The sequence below is a fragment of the Lepidochelys kempii genome, chromosome 6 (genome assembly GCF_965140265.1).
Source record: "Lepidochelys kempii isolate rLepKem1 chromosome 6, rLepKem1.hap2, whole genome shotgun sequence".
Lineage (NCBI taxonomy): Eukaryota > Metazoa > Chordata > Testudines > Cheloniidae > Lepidochelys > Lepidochelys kempii.
The window spans coordinates 9109140-9129191 of record NC_133261.1 but is presented as its reverse complement, the minus strand read 5'-3'; the positions used below and the strand labels follow the sequence as shown (position 1 = coordinate 9129191).

Sequence of the window (20052 nt, the reverse complement as noted above, 5' to 3'; positions counted from 1 at the left end):
ACAAATACACCAGAGCGTCCAAATTTTCTGTTTTACAAGGTCTCTCCTTGTTTTGGAACACTGGTTTCTAAACATGCCATCGGGACTTTGAATCAAATTTCAGCTACTAATTAGCATGTGTGTGGAACAATCACTAATGTGCATTCGGTGTTATGTTGTAGGTTTCTTTAGGAAATCTGGGGAAACGGGAGCACTGGGAAAGCCTGTTCCCCCCCCCCCCCCCCGACACACACACTGCACATTCGCTGCCCACTGGTGCTGCCTGAGCAGTAGCATTGTGACATCAGAGATAATCCACCACTCAGCGCTCCCTGCCTCCAGCTCCTTGTCACACCTGGGGAGAATGACTAGCCCCTGGCTGCCATGGCAACAGCTACCTTTGACAACTGATTGCCCCCTTCTTACCAGAACACCATCACAGAAAGGAAGTTTGTAATGAAACAGGACCAGATTTGGATAAGCAGGGCAGCCGCCTGCTGCGCTTATTTGGGTTTGTACTGTGGTACTGTACAGTGTTTCTTTTCAAAGAGCAATTGTTTGCTACTTTCCTTAGTAAAGGCTCAGTGAAAATAAGAGGCAAAATTCCTGCTCTTTTACTTGGATATTGTTTATCTGCTTCTTACAAATTTGGGATTAGAGCTTAGAACTTTCACTGATACTGAAGTTGCAGAAAATGAGTTTTATTTTAATACAGTTTAATTTCATTACTTTCTATACTCTGATCAACACAGCACTGAGTGGTGAAAAGGGACCTTCACAAAGATAAGAATGGCAATAAAATATATACTGAAAACAACAGATGAGTAAGAGCTTCATTGTTTAAACAGCACATATATAATAGATGTTCTTTCTATTAAAAAAGGAAGGAAATTAAGAAACCAAAAACCCTTCATTTAACGCTTCTTAGCTTAGCTTTCATCAATAAATTAAACGATCAAATAATTAGGAAATACAAAGTCAAGGTTTTAAAAAGGATTAAAAGGTTAAGAAGTTTAGTATTCTCAGGTTAGCAAATGTCCAAATAAGTGTTGCCGTGGCACCCTTAATTCAGTCCTCTTGTGCCTTTGCCCGATGATGCAGACGTTAATTACATGATCCCATGTTATTTTTTTCCCTCGCAACCCCTGCCTTATTCAGTGCACAAAATTGTTTGCTCTGTGGCTGTGTATTGAAGGAGTCTGTTGTCTGCAGGATCCCTGCCTCATTTATTGCAGAGTTAATGTTTCATGGGCAATACTCATTCTGGTATTTCCTAACTTGAGAGTACTTGACTTCGTAGCCTTTGTCCTAATTGTTATGGCTTACTTTACTGAGGAGACCAACCTTTATGACAAAGGTGGGTTTTGTTTTGTTTTTTGTTTGTTTTTTGGTGATGTATCCATTATTTATCTGTTCAGTAGCAATCGTGTGTGCTTTACAAAACAGAAAGAGTAAGGACACTCCCTAAAACTGTTACGAATTATACCTTATAGGACACGCACACAACTGCTGCGAATTATACCTGGTAGGACATGCACACAAATGCTGTGAATTACACCTGGTAGGACATGCACACAAATGCTGCGAATTATACCTGGTAGGACATGCACACAAATGCTGTTACGAATTATACCTGATAGGTCATGCACAGTTCGAATCTAGGCTGAGGCACATAAACAAAGTCCACAACTGCAGAGTTCCCACAAAACACCAAGTTTATTACGCTCGAGCGTGGTGCCCCCCTGCTAGCCAGGAGGGGACCCCGAATACAGATTATACAAAGGTTATATACTTTTTAGCAAAGCATATTGCCCTCGTGCATCAGAAACCTTAGCCAATAAACAAACCCTTTTCTTATCTACCACCTATCCCTGCTTGGTGCATTCCTCGTGCTAAACCAGTATGTTAATTACACAGCATGGTCCGAAAGCCATGCATCAGGAACTTTTTTTATCGGGATGGGAGGCCTCACATCACAGGCCAGGAGATAGGGAGTTAGAGACTGACAAAAACCAGATACTGGGAGTCAAGGCAGGCTGGAGACAAGGAGGAGGATTTTCACAGGGATGCAGTGTCTAAGGAACACTCCTCCTGGTGCATGATGGGCTTGCTTTTAGACAATGGTGGGCCCAAACCAAAATGGAGTCACATGTGCTAACTTTTCCTAAACAATACAAAGACCTTATGATCTAAGGAAGACAGACACATACAAAGAAAGCAGGATATGTAAGGACTACTAATTTCTTTCTTTCTTTCGATGAATAGTTGTCACAAATATAAAGGGAAGGGTAAACCCCTTTAAAATCTCTCCTGGCCAGAGGAATAATCCTCTCACCTGTAAAGGGTGAAGAAGCTAAAGGTAACCTCGCTGGCACCTGACCAAAATGACCAATGAGGAGACAAGATACTTTCAAAAGCTGGGACGAGGGAGAAAAACAAAGGGTCTGTGTCTGTCTGTATGCTGCTTTTGCCTGGGACAGAACAGGAATGGAGTCTTAGAACTTTTAGTAAGTAATCTAGCTAGGTATGTGTTAATTATGATTTCTTGAAATGGCTGAGAAAAGAGCTGTGCTGAATAGAATGACTGTTCCTGTCTGTGTGTCTTTTTTGTAACTTAAGGTTTTGCCTAGAGGGATTTTTCTCTGTGTTTTGAATCTCATTACCCTGCAAGGTTTCTACCATCCTGAGTTTACAGAGGTGATTCCTTTATTTCTATTAAAAGTCTTCTTGTAAGGAAACTGAATGCTTTTTCATTGTTCTAAGATCCAAGGCTTTGGGTCTGTGGTCACCTATGCACATTGGTGAGGATTTTTACCAAACCTTCCCCAGGAAGTGGTGTGCAAGGGTTGGGAGGATTTTGGGGGGAAAGACGTGTCCAAACTCCATTTTTTCAGAAACCCAGATAAAGTTTGTTGGTGGCAGTGGAAATCCAAGGGTAAAATAATTTTGTACCTTGGGGAAGTTTTAACCTAAGCTGGTAAAAGTAAGCTTAGGAGGTTTTCATGCAGGTCCCCACATCTGTACCCGAGAGTTCAAAGTGGGGAAGGAACCTTGACACCTCCCCAAATATGATATAAAATAGCATATAAATAAAATATTAAAAGGTATTTTTAAGATATAGTTAAAGGACTATCCTCAATTAATAAACCTCCTTTCATAGTACCCTTGTAATTGTTGCCTTACTCACTAGTGTTTTCCAGGAGTGGCTTTTGAGTTTCAAAAAAAAAAAAAAGTTTGATTATATCCAAACCAAACTTTCCAGTTGGAACATTTCAGTCAAAAGTTTAGACCTGGTCTTTTGTAAAAGGTACGAATGGGGTAAGTCTATCATTGCCTGTCATGATCTTCATCCAGTATAATTCTGAGCTATCAGTAATTGTATATATGTTTGAGAAAGAAATGTGTCCATATTAGAAAGAAAAAGTTTTTGGCTGAAAGCTAAAGTACTTACTGCACTATCTTGTCTTATATTTAGATTGTCAGCTGTTTGGGGCAGGGACTATCTTTCTGTTCTGCTTCCAACAATGGAGGTCTTAGATATTGTGTGTGGCGGGGAGAGGGAATCATGAGAATCTTTTATAGTGAGGCAATCTAAATATAGGGTTTGTTACTAGCTCCCTCTATAACTTGTCTCACAATTATCATCACTACGTGTACACACAGATTACATTAATGTAATATTAAGGTTACAATTTTTAATAAAGTCGAGAAATGCTCAAGTTAAGATTCTCATATTAACCTTAACTTCCACGGCACATTCTGTGTCCCGGTACTGGAGGGAGGGGTAGTCTTGACGGGGTCCAATTTTATCCCCTCACCTTAGTGCAGCAGTCCCTTAATTGGCTGTTTGTTCCAACCCTCCCTCCCAGTCTGTTCACCACAGTATCACGCCTGCCTCCTACCTGCCTCTCCCATACCCTGTGCCCTTTTCTTTACATTGAATTGATCCCCTCCTAAATACCCCCTCAAAAAATATATCTTGGAACTAACATGTTTGCTGCCATTACATTGTTCACTCTGCTGAAATGTCCGGACTAGTTAAATTACAAGCTCTTCAGGGCAGGGACTGTCTGCTAGCACAATGGGGCTTCTTCCTGTTAGACGTTAGGCCAGGGATAGTCAATTATTTTTTTTTTTCACGGTCCAAATTTGTTGGTCAAGGTATAGTCAAGGTCCAGACTCCAGAGGAAATAATAATAAAAAAATTATAAGAAGAAGAAAATAAAAAGATTTGGGGTTCCATTCAAAAGCATCTGGCAGTCTGGATTTGGCCTGCGGTCTGCCTATCGATTACCCCTGCCTTAGGCCCTTCTTACTGATGTAATAAACATGATTAATAATATTAAATAGTAACATTGATCATATGGGTTTAGATTCCGTGCTGCCCTTTATTTGCAGTCCATGAAGAGGAGGACAAGATGGCTTTAAACCACCTTTACAAACTCCTGATTGTGGGCTACTCTGGGGCCAAAACATCTTCCAAGGCAGGGGCTTTCTAAGTAATAGCAGCCTGTCCCTGACTGCCTGTGAGCAGCAGGACTTCCCACAATCTCTGCAGAGCTACGTTTTGTGGGTCCATCCCTGATATGTTTTGATTGCCTGCAGCTCCACCCCGGGTATGCCTCCTACCCTAGGGATTCAGACCGCACCCTTGGTCCTGCGGCTGTCATCAGTTCTTGTGTAGAGGGGATTCTATCCCAGCTGGAAACACACCTCTGGACATTTTACCCAGCACAAAGCCTGTGGTAAATGATAATCGTCTCATCTGAGGACATTTTGGTGTCAATCTCATTTAAAGTAATGGGAGACAGCGATTATTTCTAATATGGGAAATTTCAGGATTTTAAAGCCAGGAATAAGGAGATCCTATTGGACTTTACAAAGACACCATGTAACTCTAAATTCACAATAAGAGTTGGTAACATGGCATACTGGCTAAGTTCACTTACATAGCACTTGTCATGGTTCTTACAAGGGCAACCACTGCGCCCCGTCATGCACACCTCTCTTTAAGAGGGAATCTGGTTGTGGTCTCTCTTCTGGGTTTTTACTGCCCACTCGGGAAAAGAAGTCTGCCATTTGCATGGGCCTTACCGGGTCGGTGGCCAACTTGAAAATCGTAGGGCTGCAGTGAAAGTTACCACCTCATGACCCAGGCATTGATGTCCTTCATAATGTTAAGCAATCGAAGTTGCATGTGGTCAGTGACCAAATGGAAGGGGTTCCCCAGTAGATGATACCTAAGTGCATTGATTGCCTACTTCACCACCAACACCTCCTTTTCTATCGTTGAATACTTCTGCTCTCAGAGAAACAACTTCCTGCTCAAATAAAGAACTGGACGCTCCTCTCCCTCAGCTTCTTGAGAAAACACTGCTCCCAATCCCATTTCTGACACGTCAGTCTGTAATATGAAGGCTCTGTCAAAGTCTGGGTGGAATAGGATGGGATCCCTAGTTAGTCGATCCTTCAGTTCCAGGAAAGCTCTCTCACACTCTGCTGACTACTGTATCTTGTGAAGCTGGAAGCTCTTTTTTAGGTCGGGTAAGGGTGACATGAGCGTTGCAATGTTTGGCACAAAGTAGCAATAGTATCCTGCTAGGCCCAAGACTTGGCTTACCGGCCTTTTTGTCATAGGGGCCGGGCAGTCCCCTAAGGCTTGTACTTTATCCAACTGGGGGTGTAGGGTACCTCGGTCCACACTGAACCCCAACTATGTTACCTCTCGCTGCCCAAGATGGCACTTGACTAGGTTGATGGTGTGCCCGGCTTCCCCTATAGCTTGCAAGATGGTTGTGAGGTGTTGGAGATGTTCTTCCCACATGAGGCTGTCTACAACTATATTGTCTATGTAGGCTGCTGCATATAGGTGGTGAGATTGCAGCAGCCTGTCCGTAAGTCACTGAAATGTGGCTGCGGCCGCACAGAAACCAAAAGGCATGGTGACTAACTGATACAGTCCAAACGGGGTGTGACCAGCAGTGCGAGGGGAACCCCTCACTGGAAATGCCAATGTCAGGGCAGGCTGCAAAGGGGAGAGCAGATACTCCCCAGACTGGTGGGTAACACTGAAGTTAAACTCCCCAACCAGTCACAAACTGTGCTTCCAATCCCCCACACTGGTTATCAAGAAGCAAAAATGAAATCACACAGCCCCTTAATTGCATTCCAGTCTCTGGCTCCCAATCAACACCTACGTCCAGTACAGTGAGAAGTTATCTAAAAACTCTGCTCACATATACAAAATGTTCTTCTGACCCCAAAGGGTCAGCCATGTCACCAGGCCAGTATAGGTTTGGATACTACCCAAAATACCACTCTGCCAGCCAGGTTTATTATAAAGAAAAAAGAAAGAACAAGAAGATAGATGTTAAATGGTAAAGCAGTTACATATATACAAAGATTTGAAAGTCCATATATCAGGCTCCTATCAGTACTTGTGAGTTTGCTGGCTTGAATGTCCCTCTGGAACACAACCCCAGCTAGGATGGGTCATTCAGTCCTTTGTTCAGAGCTTCATTTTGTAGCAAAGTTCATCCAGAGATAAGAAGCAGGACTGAAGACAAAATGGAGAAGATGCAGCTGCCTTTTATAGTCTTTTGTCATGCAGCCTGTGCTTCCTTTGTTCCAAACACAAGCTGCCCTACACATGGCTTGAAAGCCTTAGAGTTCTGTCCATAGGCATGCCCCTGCCAGAAAATGACCACATGGTGACAGGGATGCTGGAAGATGGGGAGGCCAAGGGGCCATGACCCTCCGCCTTTTGGCCATGGGCCCAGCCCCCTGCTCCTCTTACTCTGGGAGAAAGAGACTTCTTTTAGTCTTTTCTCTTCACCCTTCTTGGCCAATACCAGATACCTTTGTAGGACCCTCTCGTAAAGTTTAGCCTTTTCAGAGTCTGATAAACTGGATCTTTCAAGAACGTCTTTCATCTCTGAATCCAATTGGTGAGGAGGTGTGGTTCTGATATTTTCTTCATCACTAGAGGCATGTTTCATCACTAGAGGCGTGTTTGTTCTAGCTGATGGCTAGGAACGAGGTACAATTTTTCAACCATTTTATTTAAAATGCCTGACAGCAAAACTCAACAAATGTTTGATAAAACCCCTGATCTGTTTTACAATCATCTTTTATTCTTTTGAGGAACAGGTTTTTGTAATCGCTCAGTGTTTTACTAATCCCCCATTTTCTTTTTAGCATGCTTACTTGTTAGGGTTTCTGGGGGACTTTTCCTTTTACAGAGTTGAGTGCTATTTCAGAGCTGGCCACTACCAGGTTGTCAGAGGCTGAGCACAGAATAACCTTCCTTTGATGCGGTCTGGCTTTGATGAGGAGTTTCAAAAGAGCTAGGTTTCTGTGTACATGGCTAGACATGCTTATCAGGGGGATGCTCTTTTTTTTTAAAATGGCTAAGGATTGTTAAAAAAATTACTACTTTTCTGTTTTTTTCAAGGTGTATACATAGGGCCAGTCTGGGGGAGAAATGCTTGTTCTTAACCTGTAGGCTTCGGGTGCTAAAACATTTAAATCCACCAGCAGAAACTTCTGGGCTTTTTGATAGCATCCTCAAAAGCCTCCCAAAAGAATTGTGTTTTCCCAGGGTACGTTTGCCATGCCTGGGTTGTAACTTGCAGTTTATCTCCATGGTTTTAAAGAGAACCATATATTTTGTTTTTAAAATAATCATTTGTCTTTTTTCCCCTGGCAAAACACATTTTGCACAATGTACAAAATACTCAGCTTCCTGTGGTGTATGTATTTTGTAAAGGCTTTCTCAATTTCACTGCTTTCAGAAGAAGACTTCTTCAGGTCATCTCTAATAAATATGCCTTGTGAAAAGGAAAAAATACTTTTTTTTCCTTCAAAAATGGTCAACAGTGCCAAATGTGTATGTGTCAACATATGAAACTGGAGGACAAAAGAGGGTGTGGAAACCTGTAAAAATATATATATTGATGAATCCTATTGAGCTGTATACTACTAATGTCTAGAGTGAAAATATATAAAAAACCCACAACGGGTTTTCACCTCAGTCCCCGGAAAAATCATGGAGCAGGTCCTCAAAGATTCAATCCTGAAGCACTTACATGAGAGGAAAGTGATCAGGAACAGTCAGCATGGATTCACCAAGGGAAGGTCATGCCTGACTAATCTAATCGCCTTCTATGATGAGATTACTGGTTCTGTGGATGAAGGGAAAGCAGTGGATGTGTTGTTTCTTGACTTTAGCAAAGGTTTTGACATGGTCTCCCACAGTATTCTTGTCAGCAAGTTAAAGAAGTATGGGCTGGATGAATGCACTATAAGGTGGGTAGAAAGTTGGCTAGATTGTCGGGCTCAACGTGTAGTGATCAATGGCTCCATGTCTAGTTGGCAGCCGGTGTCAAGTGGAGTGCCCCGGGGTCAGTCCTGGGGCCGGTTTTGTTCAATATCTTCATAAATGATCTGGAGGATGGTGTGGATTGCAGTCTCATCAAATTTGCGGATGATACTAAACTGGGAGGAGTGGTAGATATGCTGGAGGGCAGGGATAGGATGCAGAGGGACCTAGACAAATTGGAGGATTGGGCCAAAAGAAATCTGATGAGGTTTAATAAGGATAAGTGCAGGGTCCTGCACTTAGGACGGAAAAACCCAATGCACAGCTACAGACTAGGGACCGAATGGCTAGGCAGCAGTTCTGCGGAAAAGGACCTAGGGGTGACAGTGGACGAGAAGCTGGATATGAGTCAGCAGTGTGCCCTTGTTGCCAAGAAGGCCAGTGGCATTTTGGGATGTATAAGTAGGGGCATAGCGAGCAGATCGAGGGACGTGATCGTCCCCCTCTATTCGACATTGGTGAGGCCTCATCTGAAGTACTGTGTCCAGTTTTGGGCCCCACACTACAAGAAGGATGTGGATAAATTGGAGAGAGTCCGGCGAAGGGCAACAAAAATGATTAGGAGTCTGGAACACATGACTTATGAGGAGAGGCTGAGGGAACTGGGATTGTTTAGTCTGCAGAAGAGAAGAATGAGGGGGGATTTGATAGCTGCTTTCAACTACCTGAGAGGTGGTTCCAGAGAGGATGGTTCTAGACTATTCTCAGTGGTAGAAGAGGACAGGACAAGGAGTAATGGTCTCAAGTTGCAGTGGGGGAGGTTTAGGTTGGATATTAGGAAAAACTTTTTCACTCGGAGGGTGGTGAAACACTGGAATGCGTTCCCTTTGGAGGTGGTAGAATCTCCTTCCTTAGAAGTTTTCACGGTCAGGCTTGACAAAGCCCTGGCTGGGATGATTTAATTGGGGATTGGTCCTGCTTTGAGCAGGGGGTTGGACTAGATGACCTCCTGAGGTCCCTTCCAACCCTGATATTCTATGATTCTATGATTCTATGAACGTGTGATTGATGACACCATCCGAATCTGCAGGTCCTCATTAGAGCTGCATGCCCCAGTCCCCCTCAGCTGAGTTTCTGGGTTGTCTCCGTAGTTTCTCTCCTCCCCAAGCTCATGTGACTCAAGAGGGGGGATGGAACTGCATGGACTTGAGGACTGAGGAAAGGTACCATAATGTGCCTAAATAAGCCAACTACCATCAGTTCGCAAATTCAGTAACTGATTTACTGCACACTGGAAAGGCCATGACCACATTATAGAGGAAGAATAATGTATGTAAAATAGGTTTCAGAGTAGCAGCCGTGTTAGTCTGTATTCGCAAAAAGAAAAGGAGGACTTGTGGCACCTTAGAGACGAACCAATTTATTTGAGCATATAAATAAATTTGTTAGTCTCTAAGGTGCCACAAGTATTTAAAATACTTAGTTTTAAAACAACGTTTAATTTTTAATGTTGAACTCCTCAATTTCATTGAAGGTCAGGTAGGATGGGTATCTGAGGTGGACACACATTGAGTATATATCCCAAACAATTCAGAAATGCCAATTTTGGGAAAAAGCAATCCAAAATATTTCTGTGTCCAGTGTATCCACAAGCATTTTTTTAAAGAAATAATGTATTGAGGTTGAGCTGCTAAAAGCATGTTCTCTACCTGTTGATTTGAACCCATCACTTTCCTCTTTGAATCCCTCTGCTCACTCCTCATCTGATATTCAATCAGATTTAAATTATTGGTCACCTTTTCAAGGAAACTCTGTCTCCTACCTAGATGAGCTTTACCTTGTAAAGAATTCCATTTCACTGTGGCAGACAAGACTAAATGTTGACCACAGTCTTTGTCCTGTAGCGTTAGTTGATTTTTTAGATACACTAGGCCAAGGCCATTGAGCACCTTGAAGATAAAGACCAAGATTTTGAACTTGAATAGTACTGCATTTCAACCCTTGGAGTGTTCACTTGGTGCATGGGGAATGGGATTTTTGTAATCACGAGACATTTGTGTTTCATCAAAGAAGAAAATCTTCCACAAAGGAACAGCTGTTGTGAAATCAGGTTTTCGCCAAACGTTACTCCTGGAGGAATTCTGTACTACTGTAGGCATGCATAATTAATAAGCCATGCAGATCTTTAATTTTTTGTGAAGAAAAAAAAAAGCTTCTGCCAAAATGTTGCTGCATTCCACCTTTTGCCCATCAGAAGGCACTGTGTCACAAGAACAGCAGCAGATACCCGCAGAAAATAATAATTACCACTGGGGGGGGTCGGCACGGGAGAAAACCTTTAGTAGTGATAAGCAAGGCGGGCCATTTCCAGCAGTTATCAAGAATGGTTTTCTTCCCCTCACCCTCCGCCCCCACTCTCCTGCTGGTAATAGCTCATCTTAAGTGAGTGTGTATGATAACACCCATTTTTTTCATGTTCTGTGTGTACATAAATCTCCTCACTGTATTTTCCACTGAATGCATCCAATGAAGTGAGCTGTAGCTCACGAAAGCTTACGCTCAAATAAATTGGTTAGTCTCAAGGTGCCAGAAGGACTCCTTTTCTTTTTGCGAATACAGACTAACACGGCTGATACTCTGAAACCTGTCAATATTCCTAGAGATTATTCTCAGATTTCTGACAAGCATAGGGTTGTCTGCAGTGTAGTTGTAGCTGGGTAGATCCCAGGATATTGGAAAGCCAATGTGGGTGAGGTAATATCTTTTCTTAGACCAACTTCTGTTGGTGAGAGTGACAAGCTTTTGAGCCACAAAGAGCTCTTCTTCAGGTCTGGGAACATTACTCCTAATGTCAGAGCAAAATGCAAGATGGAACAGATTATTTAGCATAATTAGTTAGCAGATATTGTAAGGCACCATTCAAAGTAGAATGGGCCATTAGCACCGCTGCAAACATAGGAAAAAAAGAAGGGGTTAGTGGATTACAGATTGTTTTAATAAACCATAAATCTAGTGTCTCTGTTCAATCCATGATGTCCATAATCCATGATTTGGTGTCCAGCAGAGTAATGAATGTAAGCTCCCTGGTTCTTCTTTTGAAAATGCTGTGCAAGTTGCCTTTGAGGATTGGGTCTGATAGGCCAGATATAGAGTGATTACTTTATGAAAAGTGTTCACCCACAGGTGATAGGGTGTTTTTGTCTTTTATCATTTTCCTGTGTATATTCATTTGAGTTTATAATGCTTATCTGTTTCATCCATATAATCATTATTCGGGCATTTAGTGCACTGGATGAAGTGTGCTACATGTGATAGGTATGTATAAGATCCTGGGATCTTGAAAGGTGTTTTGTGTGGAATGTTGATCATTATAGTAATGGAGATATGTCTGCAAGTTTTGCATCTACAGTTCTGGCAGAGTCTGGTGCTGCTTTGAGTGGGTGTGTCCTGGTCTGTGGGGAGCTTCCTCTTGATGATGAGTGTTACCTGGGGTTTTCAGAACCCACAGCAGGGGCAACTTAACTATTTCACTCCATGTAGTGTCAGGAATCAATCAATAGGAACACAGCACTTCTGTCTGATCAAGGATTAAATGCAAGTAAGTATGCTTTTATCTAACACTGCAGTTTATTAGATTTAAGCATGCAGAGACATAAGCAATAGGTTTAGAACATCCCAGATATTTTCCTAAGATCTGGAATGGTATTGAGTAATTAACAGCAGGTTTGCAGTGGCCAGTTGCTCACCCACCAGGGAGAAAGGGTGTCAGAAAAAAGTGTCTCAAGATGGCTTCAGAGGACTGCTCCACAATATACTCTATTAGCTAATCTTTTATAACTAACTTCTACAAAACACATAGGTCATAATGACCCCAACTGGATTATCTCTTTTCTAACTTTCAGTAAACTTTTCATATCAGAGGTGCCTAGATTCAAAGCCATACTGGGTCAGACCAAAGTCCATCTAGCTCAGTATTCTGTCTTCTGACAGAGGCCAATGCCCGGTGCTTCAGAAGGAATGAATCAAAAAGGTAATCATCAAGTGATCCATCCCCTGTCACCCATTCCCAACTTCTGGCAAAGAGAGGCTAGGGACACCATCCCTGCCCATCCTGGCTAATAGTCATTGATGGACCTATCTTCCATCAATTTACCTAGGTCTTTTTTGACCACGGTTATAGTTTTGGCCTTCACAATATCGACAACAAGTGTGTTAAGCCAGGAATAGTCAATAGGTGGACCGTGGGCCAAATCCGGAATGCGAGATGCTTTTGAATGGACCCCACAATGTTTTTATTTCTTTATTATCATTATGGGTTTTTAAACATTTTTTTTCTTGGATTCTGGACCTTGACTGGACCTTGACCAAGAAATTTGGACCTTGACAAAAATAGGCTATCCCTTCATTAAGGTATATATCACTTACTTTCTCCTCAGAGCACATTCTGTGGTATCTGAGTGCCTGGCTGTCAATAACATATTTCTTGGTATGGTTGGGGTGGTTACTAGATCTATGAAGGTAGGTGTGGTGATCCATGGGTTTCTTGTATATGGTTGTCTGTAGGGTTCCATTGCTGAATCTGATTGTGGTGTCCAGAAGTTGATGCTAGTGTGGGAAAGCTCCAGAGAGAGTTTAATGGATGGGTGGTGGTTGTTGAAGTTGTGGTGGAAGTCTGAGGGAGTTTAAGCTGTCTTCCCATAGGATGAAAATTTCTCAGGTATATCACTGGTTTCATGATGCACTTCTCCAGTAATTCTTCTTCAGGATGACCCATGAAGAGGTTAGCATATTGGGGAGCCATCCTAGTACCCCTGGCTGTTCTCATGCTTTGGACAAAATGTTTATTGTTGAAGGTAAATCTATGACAGGCGAGGATGAACTGGATGAGTTTGGCTATGTGTTTGGGATGGATAATTGATGGTTGTCCATTGTCTTTTAAATATTTGGGGCAGGCAGCTATCCTGTCATTGTGAGGGATATTGGTGTATAGGAAAGTGACATCCATGGTGGCAAGGATGGTATTCTGAGGAAGGTTGTTAATACTGTGGAGTAGAGTAGGGCTCAAATGTACTTGAGCCATCCAGCTACTGTGAGAGTGGACTGTCTGGAAAGACTCTTGCCTAGGCTCACAGCCCATGCACGTTTCAATCTCTTTGGCTCATGAGTGTTTGCATGCAGTGTTCTAGAAAGACAAAGGTTTCCTTTAATAGATGTTTTCAGTTTTGCTTCCTCAAACGGGCAGTCAGTGCCACACACTGGCTGAAATAAATGCTGAGTGACTGAGATCAAGTAGGGGATCTTGAGCTGTGTGGTGCACAATCCCCTCCATTATAAGACTGCTGATTTTGCAAAATGCTGTGTTTTTGACAAGCTGTGCCTAGGGAACTCCTTGCTCAAATGACCCCAAAATTTGGGTCACTAACCCTATCCTGTTCCCCCATGAGACAACAAATTTCAAGACAGTCCAAGTAAGCATACAGATCTTACAGCACTAAGAAGAAATAACATTTAAGTAGAAAGGGCTTCTCAACCTAAACTAAAGCAGAGCTGGTGCTTCATTATACAATCATAGGCCTGGAAGTGACCTTGAGAGGTCATCAAGTCCAGTCCCCTGCCCTCAAGGCAGGACCAAGCACCATCTAGACCACCCCTGACAGGTGTTTGTCTAACCTGCTCTTAAAAATCTCCAATGACGGAGATTCCACAACCTCCCTAGGCAATTTATTCCAGTGCTTAACCACCCTGACAGTTCGGGCATTAGGAAAAATTTCCTCTCAAAACTTCCCTTGCTGCAATTTAAGCCAATTGCTTCTTGTCCAATCATCAGAGGATAGGAAAATAATTTTTCTTCCTCCTCCTTAAAACAACCTTTTAGGTACTTGAAAACGGTTATCATGTCCCTTCTCAGTCTTCTCTTTTCCAGACTAAACAAACCCAATTTTTTCAATCTTCCCTCATAGGTCATGCTTTCTAGATCTTGAATCATTTTTGTTGCTCTTCTCTGGACTTTTTCCAGTTTGTCCACATCTTTACTGAAATGTGGCACCCAGAACTGGACACAATACTCCAGCTGAGGCATAATCAAAGTGGACTGGAGCAGAAGAATTACTTTGCATGTCTTGCTTACAACACTCCTGCTAATACATCCCAGAATGATGTTTGGTTTTTTTGCAACAGTCTTACACTGTTAACTCATATTTAGTTTGTGGTCCACTCTGACCTCTAGATCCCTTTTTTGCAGTAATCCTTCCCAGGCAGTCATTTTCCATTTTGTACATGTCCAACTGATTGTTCCTTCCTAAGTGGAATATTTTGCATTTGTTCTTATTGAATTTCGTCCTAGTTACCTCAGACCATTTCTCCAGTTTGTCCAGCTCTTTTTCAATTATTATCCTATCCTCCAAAGCACTTGCAACTCCTCCCACCTTGGTATCGTCTGCAAATTTTATAAGTGTACTCTCTATGCCATTATCTAAATCATTGATGACTATATTGAACAGAACTAGACCCAGAACTGATCCTTGCAGAAGCCGACTCGTTGTGCCCTTCCAGCATGACTGTGAGCCATTGATAACTACTCTGGGAATGGTTATCCAACCAGTTATGCACCAACCTTATAATAGCTCCATCTAGGTTGTATTTCCCTAGTTTTTTAATGAGAAGGTCATTTGAGACTATATCAGATGCCTTACTAAAGTCTCGATATACCACATCTACCGCTTCCCCCCATCCACACGGCCGTCAGCCTGTCAAAGAAAACTATCGAGTCAGTTTGATATGATTTGTTCTTTACAAATCCATGCTGACTATTACATATTGCCTTCTTATCTTCTAGATGTTTGCAAATTGATTCCTTCATTATTTGCTCCATTATCTTTCCGGGTCCAGAAGTTAAGCTGACTGGTCTGTAATTCCCTGGGTTGTCCTTATTTCCCTTTTTATAGATAGGCACTATATGTGCCCTTTTCCAGTCTTCTGGAATATCACCCGTCTTCCATGACTTTTCAAAGATAATAGCTAATGGCTCAGATATCTCCTCAGTCAGCTCCTTGTGTATTCTAGGATGCACTTCATTGGGCTCTAGTGACTTGAAGACATCTCACTTGTCTAAGTAATTTTCACCTTGCTCTTTCCTGTTTTGAACCTACCCCATTTTCACTGGTGTTCACTATGTTACGTGTCCAATCGCCACCAACCTTCTTGGTGAAAACCGAAACAAAGAAGTCATTAAGCACGTCTGCCATTTCCACATTTTCTGTTATTGGTTTTTTGTCTTCTTTGAGTAATGGGCCTACTCTGTCCTTTGTCTTCCTCTTGCTTCTAATGTATTTGTAGAATGTTTTCTTGTTACCCTTTATGTCCCTAGCTTGTTTGATTTCCTTTTGTGCCTTGGCCTTTTTAATTTTGCCCCTACATACTTGTGTTGTTTGTTTGTATTCGTCCTTTGTCATCTGACCTAGTTTCCACTTTTTGTAGGACTCTTTTTTTTATTTTTAGATCATGGAAGATCTCCTGGTTAAGCCAGGGTGGTCTCTTGCCATTCTTCCTATCTTTCCTGTGCAGTGGAATAGTTTGCTCTTGTGACCTTAATAATGTCTCTATAACACATAATAAATGGGTTAATCGTTTATCAGGTCCAAATACCCTAACACTGCACTGGAGACATTACCATACCAGGACTGGCCTGGAGGTGTCTTAGCATTAGCTCCCCAGGTTGCAATGTGGGTAAATTTGCTTTGTAAGTAATGACAGTCCTCACAGCTCCCCAAAAGGAGAGAGGAAGTAGCGTGAGTGAAGGGACTGATTTGGTCGCTGGGAGGTAAGCAAAGCCACAGTGCTGTTAGCTACACCTGTAAAAGACATGTCCCAGCAAAGAGATGGAGGAAGATATGAAGAAAATCAAAAATGAGTCTTCCCAGAAGGCGTAATCTGCACTGACTGCTGAAAGGAAAATAAAGGGTCAGATCCTCCGGATGAGCCATTGATGCCCAGCACAGCTCAGGGTGAGGGGTGAAGGCTACCATCACAGCCACCTGATCCTCAGACTGCCAGGCACCAGTCTGATCCTGAGCAGCAGCTTAGAGCAGCCAAGGGATCATTCCAGCTTCTGGGATCACCACAGAGACAGGGTCCTGAGTCTATGCCCCCTCCTCCAGTAGCTGTGAGCTGGGATGTCATAGAGCTGGTTATACTGGAAGATTTTCTAGGAAATTCTCAGTTGGCCACTTAAGCCATTTTCAAGTAGACTCTGCACTGCGCTGAGGATAAGGATTGGGATCAAACAATGCAAACCAACCTAGTGGAGTTCAAAGTGGGCCAGAACTATGTTTTATTTGCATGGAAGTAATCCCATTGGCTTCATTTTTGTTAAACCAATATAAGTAAGAGAAGAATTGAACCCAGGATGTATAAGTCATCTGTTACTTACTGGGTACTGCTTTTCTTTAAATTACAAACATCAGGCTGTCTATGGAATGAGTAAACTGTATATAAAGTCACCATTTTCTGCTCTGAAATTTTGGTTTGTTTTAACTTCCTTCTGCAGAAAGAAGTAAAGCATTTCAAGATGTTCTGTCCAGATTAAATCTGGAGAAGCACAGAAGCATCAAGATCAGGCTGAGGGATGTCCTGGAGATCTGCCCAGAAAGCATCAAGAACAAGATTCCAGAGGCATTAGGTGATTTACCTTGGCATTTCCTGAGGAAGGTCATGGCTCTGAATGGGACGGCCAGAAATACAAGCATTGGGCACAAGGCTCCTGCAGAAGAAATGGGTGATTATGAGGAGAAGCTGCATATTGATGGCACTTTCTGTTTTAGTGACACTGAGATGAAAATTTCTCTGCAACCTCTTGATGTTCTCTGTGCTGTTCTGCTTTGCTCAGACAGTTTCTTACAGCAGGAGATCCTGTCCAAAATGTCCATGTGTCAGTTTGCCCTTCCTCTGCTGCTACTCACCCTTGACACCCCCAAGTGCACCCTAATACTGTGGGCCATGAGGGACATTGTGCGGAAGTGGAGGCCGCACTCCCTGGCAGAGAGCAGAGGGTTCAGAGAGGAGAGCTTGATGCTCACATCAATGCCAACCATTTCTTTTGTGTGGATGGGGAGCTGCAGCTTCTCCAAGTCCCACCTCCTCAATGAGGTTCTCAGCCCCTCCCAGCAGCACCACGATTTCTTTATCAGTGCGGGACATGGAGTCTGGGAACTTCCTTCGGAAAATCGCAGATGGGCTGGTTGAGATTTCCTGGTATTTCCCTGGGGGGACGGAAAATTCTGATCTTTTCCCAGAACCCATTGCAGTTATAAATCTGCGTGGAGGCATTGAGTCCCACTGGCTACAGTTTAGCTTTTGAACAGAGGTCTCCTCCGCAGTGTTCATAGTTACCGAGAGCATCGGTGAGAGAGAATAGGCACTGATATCATCTTGGAAAGAATCCAGCTCTAAATATTACTTCATCCTCAACTACAAGAATAAGAAACCCAAAGAAACTCTGGGATTCCTTAATAAGCTGTCCTCAGTGTTGAAGCTGAGCAAATCACAGCTACTGGTGAAAGATCGTACCATGAATAATGCAGGATTTGTGAAAAAGGTGCAGTCCACCATAGGAACCATAGTGAATTCATCTCTGAAGACAGTGAGTTTGGAAGCCATGGCTGTGACGGCACCTGACCTAGGAATCCTGGTGAATGAGGACTGTCAGGCATGTCAATGTGTGAGCAAATATACTGAAGAAATCACTGCAGAAATAAGAGATGGGGCAAAATACAAAAGGGAAATGCTGAGCCTGCAAGGAGACCTATGGAAAAACTTGGCTAAAATGGAAGAAGAGATGTGCCGAATGAAAAGGCAAGGGGTCATGGCCACTGAAAATTATAAATCTGAGCTGAAACAGAAATGGTTAGAGATACGCAGACAGCAGAATCAGTGTGACCGTACTAATGGTTTGACTAAGTTTATCAATGGAATAGTACAGCTGAAGCCAGTGGAGAAACATTACTTTCTGAAATGGATGAAATTTAGCCTGGATAATATTGCTAGGGGGAATCTTTCTGAAATGCGGGCGGACTATAAAGAGAAATGTGAAACTCCAGGAGTGGACCAAAAACAGCTGGAGGAATTAGATGAATTAATATCTGATAGTTCCTTGGGGGTGGAGCATTTCATGCGTGAGTGGGGGCAGTTCTATGACGCTGAATGCTCAATGGTTAAAGAAGGGAAAATGGAAGAAAGCCAAAGACATTTCACCCGTCTCCCATGCATAGCAGCTGACCTGCTGCTGGAAGGGTTTCCTGTGGAGCTGATCGATGGAGATGCCTCCAACATCCCCATGAACTGGGTAGTAGAGGTTCTAACTCATCTCCATATCAGGCTAGGGGATAGATCCAGAATGGTGGTTATAACAGTGCTGAGAGTGCAGAGCACTGGGAAATCCATCCTCTCAACACCATGTTCGGCCTGCAGTTTGCAGTGAGTAGCGGTCGAAGTGCGCGAGGAGTCTTCATGACGCTCATTAAAGTTACAGAAGCTGTTCAGGAGCTGCTTGGCTGTGATTTCATCCTGGTGATAGACACTGAAGGTCTGAAGGCCCCTGAACAAACAGCACTGGAAGACAGTTATCAACATGACAATGAGCTGGCCACCCTGGTGATTGGACTGAGTGACATCACCATCGTTAACATGGCCATGGAGAATGCCACAGAAATGAAGGATGTTCTGCAAATTGTGGTCCATGCATTTCTCAGAACAGAGAACAGCCAAACTGCCAGTTTGTGCACCAGAACGTCAGCGATGTGTCTGCTCATGTTCAAAACATGAGGGACAGGAAACACCTCCTGGAGCAGCTGAATGAAATGACCAAAGCTGCAGCAAGGATGGAAAAGCAAAGCAGGGAAATGACATTTTCTGATATTATGGAGTATGACCCAGAAAAACACAATTGGTACATGCCTGGCTTGTGGCATGAAGTCCCTCCCATGGCTCCCGTAAACACTGGATACAGTGAGAGTGTGTGTGAGCTAAAGAAATACCTGTTTGAATTCATAGAGAACCGTTCACGGAAAAGAGCTGATTTTATTGTATGGTTGAAGAGCTTGTGGAAGTCAGTGAAACATGAGAACTTCATCTTTAGCTTTAGAAACAGCCTTGTAGCTGAAGCCTATAACCTGCTGTCTGTGAAGTATTCTGAATGGGAATGGGGTTTTCGCAAGGAGATGTATCTCTGGATATCTGAAAAAGAAACTTTTATCCAGAATCAACTGCCAGAGACACTAGAGGGTGATCTCTTTCACAGCTTAAAAATGGAAGCACAAGGGAAACTACAGCAGGGAGAGCAGAAGCTCTTGAATAACATAGAACAGTATTTTAAAGGTGAAGCTCCAAATTTGAACCTGATAGAAAAGTACAGAGAAAATTTCAAAAGGAGCACGAATAGCCTCAAAAGAGAACTTGAAAACCAGTAACTGTGAGGAAGCAATTCGAATACGAAGAGTACAGCACAAGCAGAAAATTGAAGGGGAAGTTGCCAGACTCTTGGCTGAATGCCGAAACAGAGAAGATAAACTCGACTATGAGAAACTGAAAAAAGAATTTGAAACAATGTGACGAGAAACCTTGTCAGAGTTCAGAGTAACAGCCGTGTTAGTCTGTATTCGCAAAAAGAAAAGGAGGACTTGTGGCACCTTAGAGACTAACCAATTTATTAGAGCTACTCTAATAAATTGGTTAGTCTCTAAGGTGCCACAAGTCCTCCT

At 42.8% G+C, this 20052-nt stretch overlaps 1 pseudogene; it reads left to right on the top strand.

The window, feature by feature from the left end:
- LOC140912933 (up-regulator of cell proliferation-like) overlaps positions 1 to 20052 on the top strand; it is an 80532-nt pseudogene that overhangs the window by 58881 nt on the left and 1599 nt on the right.